Genomic DNA, 27,585 nt, shown 5'->3' with positions numbered 1-27,585 from the left:
GTAAAATGTGTAACCTAACAATATGGAACAGTTAAACAAATGCGCTCTCTCTCTCTCTCTCTCTCTCTCTCTCTCTCTCTCTCGTTTCAACACAGTGAGTCACGCCATTTGGAACACTTCACCGAATGAACGAAAAACTGAAGCATGGCACCCCCTACCCGCCCCTACTCCAAACATTAGTCCGGACTATTTTGAAGCACTGCGTTTTGAACCACGGTTTTCACCCTTCCTTTACTCTTACATTTATGCCTCATGAGCTAACACAAAGACCTTTCCGGTACTAGGTATGTAATTTATTATTTAACCTTCCCCTTTAGTAGACTAACCACTGCATTTCTTCGGCGTTTCCCCCACGTATCTTAAACGTAGTGAGCAAGACCCTAGATTTTGCACAATGCACGTTTCCCTTGTACAACCCTATCGCAAGACCCATTTATCATCAACAGGTATGTTTCCCCTACACACTTTACCAAATTATCCCACTCCACGTTCACCGACCAAGCCCCATTCATTTATTTTTTCCCCTTCATCTAATATTAAGAAAAGGCGAGTGCGTGTGCCATATCGCGCATTTCTCACATAAACCGATTATTGTTAAGCAACATTCCCTGTCTGTGTGCGTCTTTCCCCTTTCCCTCACCGTCAAACTAAAGCAAAGATACTCTAAACTCGAATGCGCCTCATCCGCACTTCCCCCCTTCATCCCTTCATTCTTGCGTGTAATAGTTAACCCACCGATATATTTGCTTTAGCCGACAAGAATATACTCAAACATTATATCATTCATCATCTTCTACATCCTTACATACATGCTTCCTCATTCTTCTCCCTTTAAAATAATCTGGCATGTTTCAACTTCCGGCCCCCCGCCACCCTCCCACCCCTTGATCATAATCTCCCCTGTACACAGTATGTTCCACTCCCGTAACTCGAGAAATGTAAGTTAAAATCTGTATTCAAACACTTCCCTACTCATCTACAGTGCTCGCCATAAACAGGCTTTGATGCCAGATGTGTAATAATTTAATTCAAAGCACATGATGCCCGCCAAGGAAAGCGCGCGCGTTATCACCTTGGTCTCCGGCGCAATGTCTATGACGAGCACTGTATACTTGGCTCTCGTCTTCCTATCGGACAAAGAATCGTACACCTATATTAGGCAGGCTCAAAATGGGTACTATCTAAGCAGTTCCCTTTTGATTTGAGAAAACATGACCCGAACTTTTTGTACGAGTTTCAATTATTCAAACCATAAAACATTATACCTCATTTCTCTTGCATCAAATGGCTCATTCCTAAAACTTTCCCCCGATACTTTTTTTTTCCTTCCTTAGCATAATCATTAGACGAAAAAAATGTGGCTTTAACCTATTTTGAATAAGGTCTTCAATGAACTGCTACTGCGCATCCACCCATAATCATGTTTCCCTCCTCCAGCGTTGCCAGATTGTCCTCCTCAGCCTCTTAAATTTGCCGATTTCCGACCTAAAAATGCCTCCTACACCCCAATAACCTGATTCATTTGCAGGTATCGTTGAAATGGTTAATTGCTGGTGTCTTTTTGCAATAGTTATGTGTCAAAAAACGGTAAATGCAATGTGGTAAATACGACAATCTGGCACGCTGCCCTCCTCTCTCTTCCTCCCCCTCTCCTTCCCTCAAACCATGTACCGAATCTTACCCCTTCACGTTCAAACGCAATGTCTACTTCTAACTCTATCCCAAAGTACAGAGCGGTCTCCATCCCAATCCTTGTATGACTGCCTGAAGACATGTTACGTGGCCATATGCGCCAATTGTTTATTCAATCATTCTTTTACTTATCTATTTACAAACAAGAACTACGAGCGTGTTAAGTTCAATGGCGCTCAATTTAAATCTCTCTCTCTCTCTCTCTCTCTCTCTCTCTCTCTCTCTCTCTCTCTCTCTCTCTCTCTCTCTCTCTCTTCAAGCAAAGGTCCAATCCAAGTACACACTGCAGGAATGGCCATATTATGTAAATTAGTGCAGTGAAATATCGCGATACCACTCAAAACTTGTGCTTAAATTTGTATCCAAAGTCACTGATGACTTGTGAGGCATTCAGGTAAAACATGGCTTGGTGAACTATCGTTATTTTGATCCGAGGAGTAGGAGGAGGAGGAGGAGGAACAGTAAAGGGGCTATTACACTGGGCAAATTCTCCATGGATCTTCAGTCAAACCACGATTTCCGCTGGGGTGATTCTCATTTGTTTCTTGTTATTGCTGCTGATGATCATGGTGAGTAATACCGTCGTCCTTTGGTGAAATCTACCGTAGCTTTGGAAGATCGTGGACACGTCAGAAAACCACGGAAATATGAGAACCACGCCAGCGGAAATCGTGGTTTGACTGAAGATCCACGGAAAATTTGCCCAGTGTAATAGCCCCTTAACTCTTTGTAGTAATGAAGAGTTATTGTAATAGTAGTTAGCTACGTGCTTCCCTTGGCCTCATCTCACTGTTTATCCACCCTTCTGTTCTCGGCCTGTCACTAACCATTAATTTTTCTTTGCTTTTTTTCCTGAGCATTTTTTGTACATTGTGGCATTCAAAAAGGCCTTATCTGGTGGTGGGTTGTACGTTTCCCTCATAAAAATGAAAGGGGTCTATAGAGCTCAAAACTGGACAAAAAAATAGGCAAGCATGCTAATTCTATAACATCATCATCTCATTCACACATTATGTTGGCTAGCGCTCTCATGCATACATTGGGGTGAGGATAACCACACACTCCATATTTGAGTAGACATCATATAGACGCGATATAAACGCCACACTTATGGTGGAATCTACTCCCATTCAGTATGTTATAGGCCTCAACAGATTGCTGCTGAGCTCAAAATCAGGCCAAAAGTCTGATGTACAAGAATGTCACTCATCCTTTGAGCCCATCACACTCATGATGTAGCAGTATGTCACCTGGCCTCCAAAGGTTAAATCACTGCACACACAACAATGACATTTGATTTCATTACCTATTTGACGTTATCATTACTCAAATTTTAAAGAAAGAATCATGCAATAATAAATATTTCACAGTAGTATGATATGTTTACCCACCTGGAGAGTTAAAAATAAAGTGGCTTTATGAGCGCTGCATCATTTGTTGCCATCTAATGCAGGTCTTTGAATAACATTTTAGTTCATCTTTCTTTGATGTATTATGTATAGCTCATATTTCTATCAATGCTTCATATCATGTAATTTTATGTTGTTGGAGAAGTGAAAAGTTTGGTGATGACCCAAGTTTGTTTGAGACCAAAAACATGCTATCAAAACTCATATTCAAACCAATTAGTGCTGTGAATGGCAAGAATAACATATTGAACATGGATAATCACAAGAGAATTTTGTGACATCTTGGTTGAACAATGAGGAAAATGGTGAACAACTTGTTGTGGTTGCTAAGGCTTACAAAGGTAGAGCTGCATGCAGTGTGTAAATTCAATGAGTATCAACTTGCATGGGAGGCGGGTGGCTCAAATCTGCATGGGTGGAGTATGAAAGCAGAGGGAGGGAGAAAGAGAGCAGGTGAGAGCAAGATGCATTGGCAGCAGATGGAGGGAGAAAGCAGTAGGAAGGAGAGAGACGATCACACTCAGGCGTCTGTGCGTGGATTTCATAATTTTCTACAAACATTGATTTTTGCCCTGCAAGAACTAATGTAGATCATACTATGTGCATAGGAGGAAGGGGCAGAAAACACCGATAGTCACCACCAATTAAAACACATCCCAGCAACACATGGGAAATTTCTGTGATGACCAAAGTGTTTTTTTTTATATATATCATCGCTATATAGGAGATTGGCGATATCTAACCCCTTGAAATATGAGGGATACCTGTGCAGCCTTTTTCATTAGCAACTTACAAGTGGCCACGCCCCTTCGTTATTTAGAATTCTGGGATGCCAAGTGGAAGCCAATCACCATGTTGGAAACCACTACTTTGATATAGCCTTTGCTGAGGAAGCTCTCTATCCGGCATAATGTTCTTACTTTTCTAATAATATCTGGAATACTAAGAGGTCAACCTATGCTTTCTTAGCAAGATTGCAATCCTTAGATCATTCCCTATAACTTCATTAACACACAGGACACAAAACAAAAGACACTGAATTATTTTTTCCCATAGATATCATGTGATGAATGAAGAGAAATATTTTGAAGGATAAATAATGTTTATATTCTATATTCCAGTTGGCAGTGTACTTATGGCTATTATTTTTGTCTCATTGTAGTCCATGATACTTCAGGTACTGGAAATGTTTGAAAGGGAAATTTCATTAAGCTGATATTTCACGGTAATTCTGAGGTGTAATAATATGTTTTTGTGCTGGTTTTGCACTGATCCCTGTGGCACTCTCATCCATCCTGACACTTGATATCTACTCCTTTCAACAGAAGTTTGTTCTGGGAAGAACAGACTTCACACAAAAAAAAGAACAATAAAAATGAAGATGATGGATTATCAACATAAGTTTGTCCAGCCTACATGACATCACTGTGTTGATCAGAGGCTAACTCATGAGGACAGAGATGGGTTAAGGGGAGAGGGCAGGAGGAGCAGGAACGATGCTCTAATTCCGGCGGAACATCTGAATAATATTTCATATTATTTCATCATATAAATTTTTACTTACAACCAATTTGACTTATGACCAGCCTGTGAATCCCAAACCCTTAGGTGATTCAAGAACTACCTATATAAAGTCCACCTAACCTTATCTCTCCTGTAACAAGTCAAATACTGTTATATAGAAACTTAGTAGATTTATGACACAAAATCTTCCTCCACTGTAGCCAAACTGATGTTTTGCAGAGATATTATTTCATCCATCTGTCTATAAATATAGTTTTACACATTTAGCCACTATGCTGTACTCTGTCTATTTGTAGCTAGCAACTGGATCCAAGACTGCTTTCGTAAGCTCATCACTGATTGGACAGCCATCTGAGGCAGCATTCCCTCACATTACAAGTTTTAATTTTATGCTCTGTAGCCCACTCATGTCACATAATAGTGATAATACATATTTGCTTTCTTCATCATTGGACAGCAGAAAGATTGCACACTGTTAATGTGTTAAAAACAACTTAAATTTACTAAAAATAAAGGAAATAGTGTGAGTTAAAATCAAAGACGGGGTTATAAATGTTTATACTGCTTTATATTATATGCTGATTTTTTCATAGAATTATTGTGCTACTGTTAAAAACAAACAGATGTTGAAGATGATATGATGAAGAAAGTTCTCCTGAAGACGATACAGGTTGAGAATCCCTTATCTGAAATTCCTGGGGCCAAGAGTGTTGCGTATTTCAATTTTTTTTTGGATTTTGAAATATCCAGGCCCTTCTGACATTTTCAACAATATCTTTACATCATAGAGCACACAACACACGGTAATCACAATGAGCAACGAACAAACGTGTTCCTATCACGACTGCTGACAACAAACTAACACATAGCAGCACCAGAGTTGCCAGGTCGTGGACTGTGTTCCCGCCCACTCCCATCCCAAAAGCCGCCCAAAACCCGTGGTGGTGGAGGGCAGATGCTTTTATAGCCAAGGTGTTGATGCAGCAGTAGGTTTACCTGCCCAATTGGACGGATAAACTGCGGACCTGGCAACCCAGAGCAGCACACAACAGCTGTACGTGGTGGAACCTTCCCATCACTTTATGGAATTTTCAATTTGTGACGTGTCATGTCACATTAAAAAAACTTTTGGATTCTGGAATTTCCAATAAAGGATTCTCAACTTGTAGTGTCAACAGATTATCGATATATTAGAAAGGAAGGGAGGTAAGCAAGCTTTTACGTATACAAAATTGTAGGCAAAGGATGAGCAGCTTCAAAACAAAGTCACAGATAGCCCAATATAGGTTGAGAATCCCTTATCTGAAATCCCTGAGACCAAAGGTGTTGCAGATTTCGGAATATTTTTATTTGAATCTAAATAAAATGAAAATTGAAATAGGGGATTATTTCTGAGAGGGTAGCCTACTACTTTTGAGATGCTGACTGCTTATTTCTGGACAAAATATGATGCTGTTTATTATGGAGAAGGTATTTTTTCTCCGAAAATCACTAAATGATTGACTTTTCAATTGCCTGTTGTGCACCCGCAGCTGCAAAATAGCTCGCAGAGAGGTTCAACTTGCTTACGTACTGTTTCTATATTTCACTCACTGCTCACAAAGATCACAAGTGGACAAAATAGAACAAAACCAGGCAAATTTATGTTTTTCTTGCAGTGTATTCCCCCAGTATGCAAGTGTACTGAACAGCAGAGTGACTTGATTCTGCGAGGAGGTATTTCTCGCAACACTGACCTGCATATAATGGACCGCCACCACTATGTCCCGTCCTGCGCTGCGTTATGTATTTCCGCCGCCCCAAACTATGTGCCGAATAAATTTAAACTAACCAAACCTAACTCGTACGCCATCTGTTCCGTATTTGGCTGGTTAAGTGGATAAATTCAGTATCTTAAAACCGTAGTGAGTGCATTTTTCGGTGAACCACAAAACATGTCCATAAATTTGTGTTTGTCAAGGGTCGTCCTGAAATACGTATAAAATATGCGTTGTAATGTCCCTCCCCCCTTCCTCCTGCCTCCACCAACAGTGGGCAGTGGCTGTCAGTCATGGCAGGCTAGAGAAATTTCAGGGTTGCCACCCGTTCCTTAAAAATATGGATTCATTCTGTATTGGAGAATGGGATGCTGAGTTCCTTATTATTTTAGCTCAAGGTGCCAACCCTAACTGAGACTCTATTCCCAATGTTTTCTACTTTGAGCACTCTCATCTTGTGGTGAACAAAGGGAACCCACGATCACATCTGCGACTTGTACAAAGAGACATGGCAGTCCACGTTGACAGACCGACTTGGTCGGCTAGGCTGACGTCAGCCGATAAAAGTCAGTCTATCGGCATCTTCCTTTCCCCTTCATGAGCCGTCACCCGGCAAGGATTTGTGGCCTTCCTGAGGGACGCACGCATTTGACCCTGACGGCCTTCGTATACCCCTTTTCCCCACCCGTGAGGAGGCGGAACAAAAATAAATAAATAAAAAAAAGTCAGCATTTAAAAAGAATTCAGAGTTTGGATGTTTTTGGATTTTGGAATTACGGATAAATGATTCTCAACCCGTATTACAATTTATTACGTTTGTATATAAACTTGCTTATCTCCTTTCCTTTCTAACTTATCGATAATCTGTTGACACTATCGTCTTCAGGAGAATTTTCTTTATCAGATGACATTATTTGTTTTTATGGTAGTTTAATAATTCTATGCCAAAAATTGGCATGAAAAAACTATGTAAACATTTTTAACCCCGTCTTTGACTTAAACTCGTATTATTTCCTTTATTTTTTGTAAAATTAAGTTGTTTTTATGACAGTTATAATCTGCAATCTTTCTATAGCCAAGTAAGTATATATTAGGTGAAATGAGTGGGCTACAGAGCATAAAAGTAAACCTTGGAGTGTGGTGAGGTCTGGTTCCATGATGTGTGGGGAAAGAGGCTGCCTCAGTCGGCTGTCCAATCAGTGATATTTACAAATGAGTGGCATTTTACCATAGCTGGGCACGAAAACAGAAAACCTTATTCCCGATAACCGATAACTGCTAATGAAAAACCTTATTGGTGATAACCGATATTCGTTAACTGGAGACACAAATATAGGCGATAACTGATAACCAATACCCGATATAAATCCACAATTCCGATACTAGCTAGCGATAACTCCGATAGACGAAAACGATACTATATTGATATTTCAGATAGAAAAACATAGATGAATTCAAATTTTCATTATCTGTATTTTAGAAAACTTACAAAACTTGAAAACCACACGTTGACACGTACATATGGAAGGTAATATACTAGAAACACCTGAACCAGTGTTGTGTTATTTGGCTTCCCCACCGTCAAAAGCTGTCGCTTTTGTTTACAAACACTGGTCTCTCGTGAACTGCGCATGCTCAGTCCAGCAAGCGTAGAACTGTACAGTCTCACAAAGCTTTTTAACCGTAATTAAGAGTTGGTGGAAGGCTGAATCAGAATCAGAATCTCTTCACCGAAGATATTTCATACCCCGAAGTTTTTTTCATACAACACTGGGCCACGCATGCGCAGTAGGGAGGAGACAACGTTTTTCTTTCTGAGAGGCGGAAGAAAGTAGCGATTATCGCTAGTTTGGTTACAAAAGTAACGAAGATACCGATACATATTTAAATAAGTAGTGGATGGCCGATAACCCGATTTTGTTATCACCGATAAAGTATCGCGATAACTTATCGCGATAACGCCCAGCTATGCATTTTACCTTCTTTTCTATGCTTTGTCAAAACATAAGACAACATAGAAAATAAATTCTGTTCATAAAAGTAATAAATATAATAACTAACCTCTTTTGCGATCCTATCCAAGGCCTCATCTTCCACTGCATACTTTTTGCCCTCACGGCGTCGAGAACCAATGTTTCCTGCATTTTCCATCCTGTCAGAATAAAACAATATCAGTGCCATAAAATAAATGAATTATGAGATCTTAACTAACACAAAGAATCTCAAAATGACAAATGACAGTTACTGACTCATAAATTCATCAACTTTGACTCATATGAGATTATATGTTCTCATTCATCCCAGTCATGACTGACTGGTTCAGTCAATAGTTTTTAACAATAGATATTGACAAGTATCACATGATACATCATATTTAAATGAAATCGCTTGATAATTCAATATAAGGCCATATTAACTATCTGCAATAATTAATAATAATCTTAAAGCAACACAAACAAGAGTAGAAATCTTAAACCATATGAAGCTTCAGTTTCATTATATTCAGTTAACAAAAGAAACTAGAATTTACTTAACAGAGCACACAGTGTGCAAGTGTGTTTAGGGAGGAGGTGCATAGGACAGCACCTGGACGGCCTGATTCACGACTAAAGATAATGTGTCTGGCACAGTTGAAAACACAGGAAGTGATGTCACAGTAACAATACTGAGCTCACTGTACAGTACGGGCTGGCATATAAACAAAAATTGATAGGAATTGAAAAGAAAACAATGCCTGTTGATTAGAAGCATAAAACTTTTGAGGTTACTAACATACTATCTTTTTGTTTTTACTTTGCCTTATGCTCTCAAGGTAAAGTACAAAAAAACTTGCCATAACTTAACTCTGATGGATATCTATTATTTTCAATGATTACCTTGAATTCACCTATTATACCCTGCTTCCTAGAAGCTCACTATTTAAACCTTACTCATATATAATCTTTACTTTGGGATATCAATAAGGGTGAAAAGTCTCAATATCATCCTTCTACCGAGAACTCGATTTACAAAGCTTTCTGCAGGGTAAAGTAAGGGTGTACTGGAAAGCAGGACATGGATAACAGAAAATATTGAGGAGGAATACAATTAGAGTTGACCTACAATGAATGTAGAATTAGATACAAGGCATATACACCCTTCAAACGTTAAACAAGAGTCCCTATTTTATCAATACCACATTCATTTTTAAATGATCCCCAATTAAGGTACACCAACTCCCTTTCATTAGGAGGCAGCTGTGATAGATGTGGATATGTACCTGGTCCAAAGTATAATTAACATAGAACAGAACAGGAAAAATATATACATACTGAAGATTAACTTTGGCAATTCACACTAACATCATGTCAAATAAAACAATCATGCACAGTCACATAAACAATTTTTAAAATCTAAAAAACTGTCTGTATCAAATTTGTAACATTATACTGCCAAATATGCAAAAATTCTTTGGTTAATTAGCTTGTAACAATTTTTCTTCTTTCCATGAGAGCACAACCTCGCATTTCATTAAGAAGTTTTATCTGAAACATCCAGCACCCTTGCCTTTTAAGATGGAGTTTCCTCATCAGTTGGAATATCACAAATAAAACACATAAATGTAAGAAAATATTAGTACGCAAACTTTAGCAACACATGCATTGAAAACCCACACACTGCTAGATGGGAAGGCAAAGAAGAGGAAGAAGAAAAAGAAGAGGAAGAAGAAAAACAAAGATAGACAAACAAGAATAAAAAGAAAAAGAAAAAGAAACCTACTAAGAGAGTCAGCTCATGTGTTTGCCAGCAACCACATCCTTGTCCAAAGATGATGTGTAGGGCCACCTCAGAGATAAGCAAAAATTTCACAATTTACTGCTATGATGCCTTGTTCCCTCCTGGAACTTGCCAATGCAGCAAAGTCCCTTCTTGCAACATTCTCACCATCCTTTCCAACTATATGTTTATCATGTGTCCCTTCCAACCCCCATTTTTCTTACCTGACATTTATACACACTCTTCACAAAATCAACATCCTGCATTCTCACATGCTCAGATCACTTTGATGGTAATGTTTTACCCATTTTACCCCTTTGCACTCTATATTTTCTACTCTCATATCCATACTATATATCCTGTATACCTATAGTCTTTCACTGTCGATATCTGCAAGGCATGCTCCCTTTCCCCAGAGCAACAGTAACTGCAGTCTCAGAGGTAGTTCTTAACTCCTTATCACAGAGCTGATTATAACATCTAATAATAACATTAAATGTGCAATGTAATTATGCTGTAACAATGTAGATCTGCAATTTTTTTTTTGTACTACGTACTTTCCCTTACATCTCTTTACTCGCAAATGTAATTTCCATGGAAACCAATTTTTTAAAAGGTAGAGGGAGAATCCAGTTGTAAAATATGAGTGCAAATGAGTAGTAGAATGGCTGAATAATGTCTCTTTAATTGTACAGTAAAAGTTTTACAGCATAACTTTGCAAGATAGGAGCTCAAACCTCTTCTAAATTATTCAATATTCTGAGTTGTGCAATGCCTCTACCCTAACATACATATAAATTCAAACTTTTTAAAAATAAGGTGCTGTGTAGTGACAGCTGAAATGCTGAAGCATGATGTAATCATAAAACACTTACAAGTGAAAAGTAAAGCTCAGATATATGATGCTAGGTCATGAACGAGTGCATAGCCAAAGGACATATGCAAGACTGAAGAGTGGGAAGGCAGATAGCGAGAAGGTGTGGGGCGGGTATGTGTTCAAACAAGTGCAGGCACACCATGCTAAGTGTAAACCATGAGATGTGGCTATAACTCAGCAGCGTGCCCAGTCAGGAACAGCGGGAGAGTGAGTCAAGTCTTGCAGGCATGGATACATGTATCCATGCATTCAATGTACCCCTTAGGCACACAAACTCCAGCAGGAAGAGGGAAGAGTCCATTGAGATAATGGGATGGCATCCCACACAACAGCTTCCTCACAATATTTCCAAAGAAGCTTCTTTTTTCAATGTCTGGCCTATTGCACCAGTAGGCTTTCTTGATTGGGCCAGCTGGTTGGCCCGTTACTGGCACAGGAAAGTGCTTTTATAGTGGCCCCATCTTGCTTGGCTCATGCTAGCCATCCAAGCCCCACTTTCTCCTCTTCAGTTTCTCTAGAGCCTGGGTTGATAAGTAGTCATCAGGGCAGCGTGAATGAGAATTATCAGTGTGTAGTGGAGGGTGGGACTTGAACCCAGGTCCCCAGGACACCATGTCTGCACACTGACCACTCAGCCACTACCTTTTATATTTATCTATCTATATCTCCGACGCCCTGCTCCCTCACGGGAACTTTCCTCCAGGGGGTGGCTGCGGCAGAAGTGTCTCCATCTCTCCCTGTTCTGGCACTCCCTCTCAGCACACTCAATCCTGCTACTTCCAACTCTCTCACTCCAATACTCACTCACCCTATTGATACACTTCACTGGTGGTCTTCCCCAGACACCCCCTACCTCAATCTTTCCCTCATACACACTCTTCATATATTCATTCTCCCCCATTCTCATCACGTGTCCAAACCATCTCAGCGCACCACGCTTCACCCACTCCACCACTCCACAATCCATTCCTTTTGCTGTCACACTCATACCATACCTCTCATACACACTTTCATTACTTTCTGTCCCATCCTGAAACACCACATGCACCTCTTATACAACTCATCTCCACTGCACATATTCATGATTGCTGTGCTGCATTCCATGTCCACATCCCTGATGCATATGACAAGAGTTGGCAGTTCCTTATTCCCCTCTTTACCGCACACTTCTTCCTTTCATAACTCTCCCCAATGCACCTACTACCTGTCTGCCTTTCACTGCTCATTCCCTCATCTCACCTTCCATACTTACATAAAACTGTCCCTAAATATTTAAACTCAGTCACCTCCTCTATTCTCTCCTCCCCTAACCTTATCCTACACTTCATTGTGCTCTCTGCTCTGACTCTGTACGGCTTTGCAAAATCAATGATCTGCTCTCACCCTCTCAAATACCATAACCTTACTCTTTCCAGCATTCATTCTCAGCTTTCTCCGCTTACACACCCTGTCAAACTCATCCACTATCCTCTGCAGTGTCCCCTCATTCTCCGCCAACAATACTGCATCGTCTGCACACAGGCCTGCCACCAATGACTCCTCTGAACCTCTCACTTTCAGCCTTGAACCAAGCTCCCCAACTCTGACTTTCATTTCTCTCGTATAACCATCCATGTACACATTAAAAAGCCATGGTGACATCACACGCCCCTGCCTCACACTCACACCTACACCGAAACCCTCACTCAACTTGCCATTCACTCGTAGAGGTACTCGCATCCTTATAGAAGGATCTGATTCCCTCCAACAAATGCCCTCCCACACCATATACCCTTAGAACATCCCATAAAGTCATAAACCCTTCCTGTCAATGCATTTTTTTTTTTTTTTTTCGTGCTGCCTGTAGCGCCAGTAGGCTTTCTTGAGGGGCTTTCGTGGCGCAGGCTAATTTTATTTATAGTGCTTGCCGTGAGGTATGACTCCTTCTTGGCCCATGCTGCCCCCCAGTGCTTCTCTTGACCAAAGTCGCTGAAGTTAAGGTTGATTGAAGATCCGGATAGCACGTGGGTAATCTTTCGCCACATGGCGATGACTTAAAAAATCAGCGTGTTTCAGTGGGGACTTGAACCTAGTCCACGCTAGGTCCTCAGGCTCAACATGCCCACACGCTAACCACTTGGCCACTGCATCCCCATCAGCCACTACCTCCCCATATGCCTTCTCTAGGTCCATGAATGCAGCAAACAGCTTCCTGTCCTTCCCTAGGTATTTTTCAACTATCATTTTCAGTGCAAATATTTGGTCTACACAACCCTTCCCTCTCCTAAAAAACCCTTGTTCATCGCCTACACTTCTCTCAGTTATTTTCTTCATCCTCTCATTTAAATCCCTTCCATACACTTTTCCTGCCACACTGAGTAGACTTATTCCCCTGTAACTATAACAATCACCTCTGCTTTCTTTCCCTTAGTACAGCTGCATAACACTAGCCTTTCTCCAATCCTCCGACACCTCACCCTGTTCCCATGCTAGGTTACATATCTGTAACATACATTCCACAACTACACCTCCTCCATATGTCAGCATTTCTACTGTTATGCCATCAGCTCCTGGGTCCTTTCCTACTTTCAACTTTTTCATTGCCTCCTCTATCTCACCTACCACCCTCCCCTGTGGATGTGGTTGCCCTACATGATCTTTATTCCTACACTAGTCACTTCTGCTCTCCCTCCCACACTCTCATTCATTACAGTTTCAAAGTGCTGCTTCCACACCTCCCTTATCTTCTCATTCCCTCTCACAAGCACCCCATCTCTCCTCTTCATGCTACAAGTGTCACTCTTTTCTTCCCCTATTTCTCTTTTAACTTCTTTCCAGAAAAGTTTCTTGTTCTGGTATTTTGCTGATATTTTCCTACCCAAATCCTCACCCACTCTCTCTACTTTCCCTAACCAGCCTCTTTACCAACATCTTTCTCTCTACTTTCTCTACCATTTCTCTATTGCTGCGGGAATATTTTGGGGAGAGTTGTCATGAAGGACGCTATTTTTTGTAGTGCATTGGTGGTCCACTGTCCTATTGGACTTGCACACCCCACCAGCAAGCTGTGTATCTGACTGGCCAACTAAGCATAGGTGTGTTTGGTTGTCCTTGCTGCCCCACTCATCCCTGTTAACGACTATACTGGGTTTTATGATCCTAAACTGCTGCAATATAAGGAGTAAATCATTGAGGGAGGCTGCCGCATGTCTAGCTGGCTGCACAGGAGGGTGACAACAACGGTGGTATGGGCTTTAAGTAAGCAAATGCACTCTGAACTCCCTATTTCTTTATTCAATAGAAAACACATTCAAGGCATTTGATGGCAAGTTTCTGGTGTCTTTCCTTATCAGTAGTTATAATTATATATAAATCTTAGTTTAAGTTGCTCAACCCACGGTCTCTTAATTTGGTAGACATGGGGCCCCACTGTAAAGTGATGATGCATCACTAAAAGCCTGACTTCACTCACCTCTGTGACACATATATAAGATACCCAGAAGAAATTGGGGCTGCTAGATTTGCAGCAAAATAGCTTTGTTTTGCAGGAAATAAAGCAAGGTGAGCAATGCTTTCTTCTCTTTCTAGTTACTACACTAGAATTGAGTTTATTGCCATGTTTATTCAACAGTGCTACAGGCATTGACTCACACATACTGATGGAGTTAACTACACACACACATTACACACAAAATAAATAATTAGTAAAACTCACATATATAACATAACATTGGCATCAAATGCTAAAAACAATAGAAAGTTCAGATAAATGTTGAAAAATTTACTGTCCATGACTTGAGAACATTTTGCCTTGTATTAATAAAATATGCTGTCCATGAATAACTAAATAACCTACAAGTATATTAAATCTGAAAGAGTCAGAAGTGGAGTATCTGATGCCATGAGCTACGTTTAGATAAAGATGTATGATTTGCTGTTTCTCTGGTGGTGTGATCAGTTCCAGCTATGATTTGACACCCTGGACATTCATGAAATATCCATGGGTCACTAGTACGCAGTCAGCTGCTGTAATGGGAAACAAAGTATGCCCACACCAACATTTGCTATCTTTGCTGCACAAGCCTGGCATGTTTTTTTTCTGGATCCAACCAATAAACTTCAACCTTTAAACTGCACCAATTAGTCTAATCACAATCATAATTAGTATAATTTAATTAGAACAAAAATATTATACTTCAAAACTTATGGACAGTAAGTTTTTCATCACAAGCTGGGGCAAAATTCTGCCTATAAATTTGTTTATAAAAACATGTTATTAGTAACACATCTAGCATGCATTCTGCCCTCACCATTCGGGGATCTTTCTAACTATAGGCATTATGGTAGATCAGGTAACTAGGTGTCTTCACTCTGGAAAAGTTCGACAAAGTGGAAAACATAATCAGTGAAAAATAACATCAATTATTAAATTACACTATTGTTTCAGCTGTATGTGAATCAATAAGGACACTGTACGGAAAACTGTCAGTGGCGACATATTGAAAACACATTATGACCTAAAAATTATGAGACAGCAGAACACACTTGCAGAAATGTCTACACACATGCCTGACACTTCTTAGGAATGTCATCACCTAAGTTTACATTTTCTATTTCCATTCACATCCCCCACACATCCATCTGCTCATGGATCACCGTACACCACACCATGAGCCCGAGCACTTTCATTCTCAGTTGGTTACTATGGGCCTCAGGCAAGGTCATCTTACTATAAATTCCATCTTACCAATAATCCATATAACCCCCCACATACACCTTACCAGACTAATGGCTGATTACTTGTAAGAAACACATAAGACTCTAGGCAACACGTTTGAAAGGATGCATTTAATGAGATCTATATAAATGGTCTCAAGGCGGGCAGCTACGGGGTATTATTCGAGGAATAAATTTAAAATCGGACGAATAGAGGTTTTCAGCTCATTAGGCCTGGGAAAGCGTAAATATCCATGCGGTGAAGTTTGTTTTCATAAAATTAAAACCCCTCTCCCCTGGAGGCCATTTTTAACCCTTTCAAGGCTCGCAGCGAGCGTTAGGCGTATTTGCTAGTGGTGCTAAACGCTCGCTGTGAGCTCCAGCCGCACTCAAATCTCCCGCGTATGAGAGCGTTCCAACAATATTTCTCACAACACAGGATTGCCAATTGAGTGGGTTCTCCACTAAATTTGGTGGAAAATCATGTCAACCCAGCGCGGAAAATCTACGGACGAGCAACTGGTGGATGTTGTTGTCCAATATAGCGACATTTTTGCATAGCTTCACCTATCACATGACTGATATTTTGACCAAATAGTTGTAAATTTTGCAGTTGGCAATACTGCCCTGCCAGCACCCCATCATCAAGAGATCTACAGTAGTTGCCTTACGGCTGACTGTCACGCACATATAAATGTACGTCTTCACAGGCAACACCCCCTGAACGTGCCTGTACTTTCGCAGGAGAGGCTTACATTACTGAATCATATAGATCTTGGCCTCCTCTTTCCAAAGGTGTTTTTTGTTTTTTAGCTGTGATGAATAGTTTTGGAGATACAGAGGTTAAAAGAGCGAGCACTAGCGTCACTTGCTGGTGGTGCTAAAAGCTCGCTGCGAGCGACAGTCGCACTCACAGCAAAAAACACCCCCTGAACGTTCCTGTACATCCGCAGGAGAGGCTTACATAACCGAACATTATAGATCTTGGTGTTTTTGTTTTGTAGCTGTGATGAATAGTTTTTGAGATATAGCGGTTAAAAGAGATCCCTTTCCCCTGCTGGGGTGCCCGAGCGCTCCTGAGGGGATAGTCTCGTTGTGAGCGCTTAGCAATGAAAGGGTTAAATGCCCTGCGCTGTTGCATCATAGCCATTGAAAACACTAGGATACTAAATAAGTTTTTTTCTGCAGAGATGCCGAGCCTCGGGCATTGCCAGCGCCATGTGAAAACACTAATTGTACACTGTACCCTTTGGCTGCTATGCGCGGACGCAGGCCCACAGATGACCCAAGGTGACGTCCACGATTTGTGAAAGGTTCCATAGAAAACATCAGCCATAAGTTTACGCGGGCCCGCATTATAAGCGCGGGCCTCACATGCAAGTGTGAAAGGGGCCTAAGAAGGAAGAGGTACAGTCAGAAGGAAAAAAAGTCAAGAGGTTCAGATGGGACTTCAGGAAACATCCAAAAAGAGTGTGGCTAACAAATGATCATACTAATACATTGTACTCCACCCTATGTCATTAACCCTCTCGTGCACCAGTAAGTTTCATGAGTTTTCTTTCCAATACCTCATTTGTTGAGAAGCATTTATGGCGTATCCACACGCCTTGTATAAACCTGCTTAGTATCCAGCTTACATCCCATACAAACTCATAAGTAGGCACTTATTATATACCTACCAATAAAGCTAAAGCTGATAGTGAACACTGAAGTCTCCTAACATGGAGATTTCAGCGACAGGAAAGTGTGTCAAGATGTGCTCCACTTCAGAATTCAAATAGTCAAAAGAATTATACGTAATTAGTTGTTAGGTGTGAGATAAACAGCACAGATATATTAAGTAATAAAACAACAATTTAGTCTTAGCCAGATGATGGGAAAATTCTGAAGAATCAAGGTTGTGGACATGAGAGCAAGTGATGTTGTATATGGTACATATGTAGCATCCAGCTTCGGATAGAAACTTAGGACAGAGATAGTAGGAGAGAGCAGAGATTCCTGTCGGTAGCCTCAGAAACCTGTGCTTCAGTTAGGAAGAGGTGAAGTTTAGAGGAGAGATGGTGTTCCACAGTATGGAAATCAGAACGAAGACCATTGGTGTTGCAGGAGTTGTTAAAGAATTGAAAGGGCTATATAGAACTTGTCCCACACAATTTTTTCCACTTTACCACCTCACTCATTGCCCCTGCTCCTTCACCCTTTCTGCTGCATGGCTTACACTTGAATACCTGAACCTGATCTAAAGTACCAACACAATCTTCATCTTGGAGTAATGCCTACAAGAATTTGTGCCTCATTAATGTATGAGATGTCTGAAAAACTAGTCAAACTCCACAATACACAGGATGTAAAACTAGCTAAATATTTATAACTTTGAGGTATGATAGAAATGTATTCATAATTGTGTACATAGAATTTCTTTTTCTTTGAATATCACACTTATGCCTCACTTACATATTTTTATTCTAGTTCACCATCTCATTCACCATAACTGCTCCTTTGCTCTCTCTGCTTAACGGCTCACCTTTAACCCGGTAGCAGCGACGGGCCAAATTTGTGGCTTAACCGTGTAGCAGCGACGGGCCAAATTTGTGCCATGATATAAACCCCCAAAAATAGATGATGCATAAACTGATCACAAATGCTTTGATATATATTATGAAATGGTTTGTGTGAGGTGATTGTTTCTTATTTTTCTCGCTTAGAGGGACCATTAAGAAACATGATCCTCACTGCTACCGGGTTAAGCACCTGTACCTGATCTAAAGTACCTGCATAACTTTGAACTCGGTATCATGCCTAATGGGATTCGTGCCTCATCATTGTACCTCAGAGCTTCCCACCTCTGTACCTTCTCTCTCCTGGCTTTCCCCGCCCACCTCATCCCTGTGCCTCCCTTCCCAGACACACGACACACTCTGCACTACAATATAACCACCTACCCGGCGGGCCAGAGCATTATCTCCACCTCAGACATGCAAAATAAGCAAATTCGACACACCTCCTTTGCCGACACTTCCCCCTCAAACGTCCTCCCTTACGTTTGATCTCTATATATTTACCTGTTTCAGCTCCCTACACACTAAAAAGGCGTCAGAGTTCCTTGCATATGGCTGTTTTATCACCGGACATGCACACTGTCACTAGTCAGAGTTATTTTCACACGCGCCTCCGAGCTTCCATGTTAGATGTGTCCCGGATGTTCATAACAACCTTCCAATAACGCAAAGTTCATCTCGGTCTTGAGGCATTATATAAACCACACGGAACAAGCTGAATTTACTACGGCAACAAATTACCACAGTCCATAAGCATAGGTATTCGTAATTGAAAATATAGGACCGGTTAGGGTATTATTTGGTGTGTAGTTTTGCTTTAAAATAATTAAACTTCGGGCCGCGAGTTCGCTCCCTTCAGAGTGTGCGGTCATTGAGAAACACGGACGAAAAGTTGTGGCAGCGGCCCGCACCACCCTTTCGCTCGGTTCTCACGCCCTTGTACAGAGAATCCCGTCTTCCCTCCCTCTTTCACTGTTTTCAAGGTTGTTTACCACTCTCCAGTTTTCTCAAAATATAAATGGAGATGCCAGAGTATAGGTATACCTATGTTTTTTTTCTCCCTACAGCTTCCGTGTCTATTTAGAATCCAAATATTACATTACGCTCTTTTACTTGGCAGGGAGCGCGCTAGCCAGTAGCCACAAGCGGGTCACAGGGAAGGATGGGAACGAAGGTTTGCCAAGCTTTCATTTCTAAGGGATCATGACTCGATGAGCACTCGATCGGTGCTTTATTAGTCACCACATGCACACTTCCGCGTTCATACACACACACACACACACACGTACATACATGTAAGGGGCCGGTGGCCATGGTGATGCAAACTCAGAGACGACCGGTGCAAGGATAAATATACCGGTAAAGAGATCGAATTTCCACTCCATCACTAATCCATAACTGTAGGCTATAGCGTATTTGATAACATATGTGGCTGCATGAACTCGTATACGTGAAGGCTTAAACCGAACATATAGATAACCAATTTAAAAAGGGTACGTATAGAGAATATGTATAGCGAAGAATTAAAAGCTTACTAATAATTAATAAATTAACGTATTGCATAGAGAACAAAATGCATGTGTGCGTATGTCTGCATGTACGTGTGTGTGTGTGTGTGTGTGTGTGTGTGTGTGTTATCATAAACCAAGGGATTTTAACACACACACACACACACTTTGACTTTGCATGGGTAAGACACATATGTAACAAATCGCATGCATATATACATGTAAATAAGCTATCTAAACCTCATGTGAAGATAACAGACAAATAGCCTATTTGTTTCCTCGACGCCTGATCAATTATATAATGTTCGAGTCTGCTTAATTCTACAGAAAACCCAGCTTTACTTAATTTACACTTTTACAATTTTAATGCGGAAAAGGGCATTAATTCGTGTGTTCTTGGGAGATAGGACAAACATATGCTTCTATATATAGGTCACTCACCGACAAAAGAAAGTTTTCACCATGACCTTAGAGGTCGTGTTTTTTTTTTTTTTCCAATCCCCGATCGTGTCACTGCTGTTTTATTTTTGTCTTTTTTCCTCACATGAAGGTTAGGTATATCCATGCACCTGCTAGGCACGCGTATATTTGATGCATTTGAAGCTGGACAAGCAATCATTTCGTAAAACTTCCAGAGAATACAAAATACATACTCATAATTAAAACAGGAGGCAAGTAATTTCATCATATGTTAAAAGGAGGCTCCACAATTATGGCTCAGCAGCAATATCGCAACACAAACCTGCGCTTTTCGTGAACAGTCAGTCCTTATAATATTTAGTGTATGAGAATGACAAAAAAATTATGCCGTGAGGCGATATAAATTATGAACATGACAACAAATAAATGGGAGGTGAATGGAAACCCCCCTGGTGGCACTCGTCCGGTACGCCCAATACCCAGGCAACTGTTAACCCCGCTATTACAACTTCGGTGTCAAACGTTTATGTTGCCCAAACGTTCATTTATTAAATGAAACTGATGCACTCCTTCACTCCGCATACCAATAAACAGTGTTTATATTTCAGGTAACGGGTTCCTAATAACACACTCACCTGGAGCTATAGAGCTGATCGAGCGGGTTGGTTCCGTGCCAGCAGCTCGGCAATTTGAGAACTGACGTAATTACCATGAAACCTGATTACCGATTAATCACAGTGCGTGGAGTTACTCGATCAACGACTGTCCAATTCTTGTTTCCTCGCGTTTCGAAGGAAGGCTAGCTATTATATTTTTTACTGAATTGGAAATTCATCATGCACGTACAGTAGGATAATAATGAAAATCTATATCTATATCTATCTATCTATCTATCTATCTATCTATCTATTTATCTATATCTATCTATCTATCTATCTATCTATCTATCTATCTATATCTATATCTATATCTATCTATCTATCTATATATATATATATATATATATATATATATATATATATCTCGAGTGAAAACTATTGAAGATAGCAAGGCGTGCTTGGTGGCAAATGAAAGCTCTGTTTATACAGATTAAGAATCATAAAAAAAAATTGGAAAGCACTAAATAAATTAAAAAAAAGTTATAAGCAAAAAACTAGGACGTGTCCAAATCGCGGCACCGCGAAAAACAAGTTATTTTTTGACGGCTCGACGACAAACTTGGAATCGAGCTATCAAAAAATCCTTCGATTTGGTCAAACAACATTGCCAAGAAGGGCTACATGCCAAATTACAGTATTCTAGAGGCAATAGCAAGGCCACACGAGAAAAACGGCAAAGTGTCTGGAGTTCGTCAAAATCGCTCTCAACAGGGTTTACTTTTCGAGCTCTAGCGACGAAATTACTGGGAGTAGGGAAATGTTATGCACCATATTGGAAAGCACATTGGCAGGGCTAAATAATTTGTTAAATAAGGTTTTTGAAATTCTCAAAAAATGTGTGGGTTTCAAGGTTGGGAACTCAAAAATAGTTTTTTTTCAGAGTATTTTTTTGCAAATTTATTCGATTTTTTACCCTTTCGAGTCGGTTTCTGAGCCCGGTCGCTTATTAAAAAATATAGCCCTTTCATTTTGCCGTTGATTGATACCAAAATCTTTTCTGTAGCCCCAGAAATAAGGGAGTTATGGCGATTCGCACCAAATGGTTGAGTTTCCAAAATTCGCGGCTTAATGACAAGGCTGGGGCAAGTGTCCGTTCCATAGTAAAGGGTTCACTGGCAGGAGCAATGATTGACAGTTCCAGTACATTTCAGGTTTGTGTTGTGTGCTTCGAACTTATTCAGGGAATATGATATAGAACATTCGCTTTTCATGAATGTTGCAATCAATTTTCAACTTGACTGGCTCAGTAAGTCTTCTACTTTTATATTTATATCTATTCTCTAACCAACCATAAACTATCAATCAATCAATCAATCAATCAATCAATCACCAACCATGTCAGGAAATATGATGTATGTACATTTTCTTTTTGTGAATGTTGTGCTCAATTTTCAACCTACGTAGACTAGTTCAGTAAGTCTCCTACTTTCATATTTAGCCTATATCTATTCTATAACCAACCATTTAAATTTGTTTCTTTCAGCAATGAAACTCCGAAGGCAACCAGCAGTGCCTCAGCAGAGGTTGTAATTGAACCAACTTCAATGTCTTTATGGTTCGTATTTGGTGCTTCAAACTTTTAAAGTCATACTGTACACATTCTCTCCAAGGTTGTTGTATTAATTTCTCATTCTTTCCTAGCCTATTATGGCTTCTATTTCCTTAGCAATATACATTGCTAATTTATATTCCAAGAGTTAGTGGCTCTCATCATTGATGCCAACCTAAGTGACAAGAAAAGAAGGAAGGGAGTCAATGTTGTATTTACTAATGAAAATGTTGATGCTTGAACTTATAGTCACATCCTTATATGAGGGATTGTTTCCGTCTGTATACTGGACAGTCATTCTATATATTGCGTACATTAATTGAAGAGGAACAGCCAGTAAAGAGATATGTAAATACTGCGATAGCAATTTTCTTTTTTCCTAACTTCAAGCTGTTCCATGGTCTCAGGCTGATCTTAAATTAAAGTTAACTTTTATATAGAGTAAGCTGCTTTCTTTTACTTTACCTGGTCATGTGGTATCTTACAGATTATGATGTCCTTTCGTTTTCTTTTTGTCCTAAACTTGTCATTATAAAAATAAATCCCGTCTCCTCATATATGGTAGCATGGCCGAAAGCTTGATTTTCATTTTTAACATTAAGCGTACCTGTTGTAAGCTGCTCGGTATCCTTTTTGTGGCCTATGTATCTTTCAAACACCTATACCCTATTCAGAATAGGGATAGGTATAGAAAGCCTTCTCACATAGCATAGCAGAGGACAGGAAAACTTTTGAATGCAGCAAAGGCAGTTGAAGGCTGCATACACAACACAGGGTATCAAACATTCATGAAAAGAGAATGTACATGTATCATATATCCTGATATAGTTGGATACAGAATGTATATAAATATGAAAGTAAGAGACTTAATTGAACCAGTCAAGGTTGAAAATTGACTACAACATTCAAGAAAAGAGAATGTATATCATATTTCCTGAATCAAGAATACCCTATTCTTGATTCAGGAAATATGATATACATTCTCTTTTCTATCTATCTATCTATCTATCTATCTATCTATCTATCTATCTATCTATCTATCTATCTATCTATCTATCTATATATATATATATATATATATATATATATATATATATATATATATATATATATATATATATATATATATATATATTCTATATCCAACTATATCAGGAAATATAATACATGTAGATTCTCTTTTCATGAATGTTTGATACCCTGTGTTGTGTATGCAGCCTACAACTGCCTTTGCTGCATTCAAAAGTTTTCCTGTCCTCTGCTATGCTATGTGAGAAGGCTTCCTCTACTATGCTGTGTTATGACGTTCCTATGCTTTGCTGAGCTGCGAACAGTGTTGTGTGTTACGTTATTGTATTTCTTTATTCAAACTCTTATTTTTTTGTGTTCTAGCCCATTAGTTTGTAATATCCCCTTGTTAAACTTGTGCTGTTGTTGCGAAACCTTGTTCTGTCAGAAAGCTGCTAGAGACCACATCTTCACTCTCCAGGGGACCCAGATTTCCACTCACAAGTAATCCCTTTTGCCCCCTCCTGACCAGCATCTCTATTTTTCCATCCCTTTCACTGGTAAACTCTGGAACAGCCTTACTTCATATGTATTTTCTCCTCCCTATAACAACGTCTTTCAAGAGGGGAGTATCAAGACACCTCTCCACCCAAAATTAACCTCTCGTTTGGCCACTCTTTTCGACTTTTATAGGAGTAGTGCTTAACAGGCTATTTTGTTTTCATTTATTTTTGCCCTTAAGCTGCTTTCTTTACTTGAGAGAGAGAGAGAGAGAGAGAGAGAGAGAGAGAGAGAGAGAGAGAGAGAGAGAGAGAGAGAGAGAGAGAGAGAGAGAGAGAGAGAGGACATGTTCCGGTTCTGGGAAGAGCTAGTCTAGAAATGCATTGTGCCACATACCAATGATAACGTAGTGCACATATTACGTCCTATAAATGGATATTGGAGAGATATCTCAAATTGTTCTCATCTTACGGGGAGAAGCCACCATTAGCTCGTGACGTCATCAGGCTGCACCGGAGTACAGCAGACGACGGTACCAGTGTTGTGTCCATTGTTTTTTTTATTAGCTATGGCCACTCCAGCTCCAAACTGCACCCAACAAGTATATTATAGGTGCTTACTGAACACCTTTAGAGTGTTGGAAATGTTATATTATTAAAATGGTAGTGAAATCAACCGATTCGCCTCTGCTCTGTAGAGTAACTTAAAAACTTCTCTTTGAATAATGGGCTATAGGTTCTCAGTGTGTATGTATGAACATATTGGAAAGTATATACGTATGTTTATCGCAACATAGATATCAGGTTCACAGAGGGGGATATCAAGGACACAATTAATGAACTGAAGAACAACAACTCACCAGGACCCAATGGTATTCCAGCCATCTTTCTTAAAAATTGTAAAGACAGTCTAGCAAAACCTTTATATATTTTATGGAGAAGATCCCTGGACACAGGAAAAATCCCAGCCTCTCTCACTGAAGGAAGAGTTGCACCAATCTTCAAAGGTGGCTCAAGAGCTCTCCTCAAAAATTACAGACCAGTGACACTGACCCTGACATCACACATTATTAAAACATTTGAGAGGGTCCTCAGGAAAGTATTACCTTGAAGGTAAAAATCTCCTCAACTCTGGACAACATGGTTTTAGGAAGGGGAGATCCTGCCTTTCTCAGCTTCTAGATCGCCACACAAATGTTCTCGGAGGTGAAAAATGGAAAGAATGTCGATGCGATATACCTAGACTTCGCAAAGGCATTTGACAAGGTGGATCATGGAGTTCTTCTCCATAAATTGAAAAAGATGGGTATCGGAGGGAAGATTGGTACTTGGGTCCATAGCTTTCTTACTGGAAGAAAGCAAGAGGTCATTGTGGAAGGAGTCGAATCCAGCAGCTCAAGTGTACTGAGTGGCGTACCACAAGGATCTGTACTTGGACCTCTCTTTCTAATCATGATAGGGGACATAAACGAGGAGGTCACATACTCAAGGGTAACATCATTTGCAGACGACACCAGGATCTCCAACACCATCTGCACAGGGGAAGATGTAATTAATCTACAAAGGGAGTTGGAAAAAATATATACCTGGTCATCAACTAACAACATGAAATTTAATAGTGAAAAGTTCGAGCTCATCTGCTATGGAAGTGATAAAGCCCTGCAGGACAACATCTACACTGCAAGGGAAGACATAATCGAAGAGAAGGACTCCCTCAAAGACCTGGGAGTGTGGATGAGCAAGGATTGCTCTTTCGCAGAGCATATACAAAAGATTACAAAGACAGCAAAACAAATGTCAGGATGGATTCTGTGTACTTTCCTGTCTAGAGACCCACAGCACCTGCTTCCACTGTGGAGGCCCCTAGTGGTCTCTAAAATAGAATACGTGTGTCAGCTGTGGTGCCCCTACAAAATCAAAGACATTCAGGAGCTGGAGCAGGTACAGAGGGTGTTCACCAGAAAGATAGACAGTAAATCTCTGGGTTATTGGGACCGACTGAAAAAACTAGGAATGTACTCCTTACAAAGAAGGCGAGAGAGATACTATATCATATACACATGGAAGATACTAGAAAAATGAGTACCCTGCCCATCCCCACATGGAGAGGAGGCCATCAAAAGTCAGATACACCCCAGGTTTGACAGAACATGTTGCAGAAAAACTCTCTCTTCGGTGACACAACGGCTAAAAACTGTTGAGGCCGAACATTTCATCAACTTTGGTCCCAGGCTTTTCAACTGCCTGCCAAGAGAAATCAGGGACATGACAAAATGCACTATAGATACATTCAAAAGGAGTCTCGATACCTTCCTAAAAAACATACCGGATGAGCCTCCTATTCCACACAACCCATGCCCATGGGGTGCAGTATCAAACTGTATAATTGACCAACTACAGTACAAAAAGAAAGAAAAATGTGGAGGCGGTGGACTTTCAAGTTGGCCGTGGTGATTCCACCAAAACTTCCAACAAGTAAGTAAGAGAGAATAGTTGAGTTCACGATTAAAAGTTAGTCTGAGGGGAAACTAAAGAGAATTACTGCAGGATTCACTAGCACAGACAGAAATATCTTCCGTGGAGTACTTTTGTCCGTATATATATATATATATATATATATATATATATATATATATATATATATATATATATATATATATATATATATATATATATATATATATATATACTCTTGCACATTGGCATGAAGCACCAACGACTGTGGGTTATGTCTCCAGGCATTGCTAGCCACTAGAAACATACACCACAACACGAAATCTCCGAGAAACAAAGTTGGCAGCCTCCTGACTGCCTCGTGACGTCACGACCAATCAGCACCCGTTTCCAAGTCATGTGATTTTTCTTCAACTTTAATCCATATTTTATACCACATTTACTATTTTTCATGAAGAAAAAATATTACCATAGCTGAATTTAGGGCCTATTTTATCCATACAGACAATTTGAAATAAATATGTTGACCTGAAACATGTCCATCATCACACCTAAAACCACAACTTGTCCTCACCTGCAAACACAACTACTGTATATATTTGTTAAGCCTCTGTTAACTTTGTATAGTTTTATTGCAGTTTTGCACATAACCTATGAGCCAACTTTGTATTTTTTCAGTATAGTTCAGCACATAGTACAGTATAAGTTAATTACAACCGGCAACTAATGACTCAGCAAGGCTGCTCAACTGCCTTGTTGACCACACCATTTGCACCACCCTCTATTGGCTCTGCCTCCATACACCTGCTGGATGTACGCCACCATTTCTGCATTCCTACCCTAACTACACTCATAGTTTAAGGGTTAAAAAGGCATTGGGCAAGGTGACCACAGGTCATATCATTCACAGAATTTACAACAGATGGGCAGCAACAGAAAGAGTGACAACCCAGAAGCTGTAAGTGGTCAGGGCAAGCAGAGGACCAGGTAAGATAAAGTTGGGGGCATGTGCTATAGCTGTGTTTGGCTGTGGAGCTCATTTATGTCACATTGGCCCTTGAGTCTGTGGTGGGTATGAACCCATTTTTCCTGGGACACAGGACCAATGTAACTTACGGCCTATCCCAGTCCAGCTTTCCCAGTTTCCCCAGGTACCTATTGATTGACCAGCACGCAAGGGAGGATGAACAACTGGGTGTGCTGCACACCGATTGCCTGA

At 40.2% G+C, this 27,585-nt stretch overlaps 1 long non-coding RNA gene across 2 annotated transcripts; it reads right to left on the bottom strand.

Moving 5' to 3' along the window:
- Positions 1-5,683: 5,683 nt before the first annotated feature.
- On the bottom strand, positions 5,684-19,222 carry LOC126985143 (uncharacterized). Of its 2 annotated transcripts, none has more exons than XR_007738345.1 (3): positions 18,773-19,222; positions 8,444-8,534; positions 5,684-8,196 (listed from the first exon to the last, which is right to left on the bottom strand). It is a non-coding gene; the product is annotated as an uncharacterized LOC126985143 (long non-coding RNA). The 2 variants fall into 2 exon arrangements; XR_007738346.1 differs by lacking the exon at positions 18,773-19,222 and adding an exon at positions 8,913-12,259.
- Positions 19,223-27,585: the final 8,363 nt, after the last annotated feature.

The sequence above is a fragment of the Eriocheir sinensis genome, chromosome 58, assembly GCF_024679095.1.
Source record: "Eriocheir sinensis breed Jianghai 21 chromosome 58, ASM2467909v1, whole genome shotgun sequence".
Lineage (NCBI taxonomy): Eukaryota > Metazoa > Arthropoda > Malacostraca > Decapoda > Varunidae > Eriocheir > Eriocheir sinensis.
Note: the sequence above shows the minus strand (reverse complement) of the source record. Positions and strands in the feature narration are given on the sequence as shown.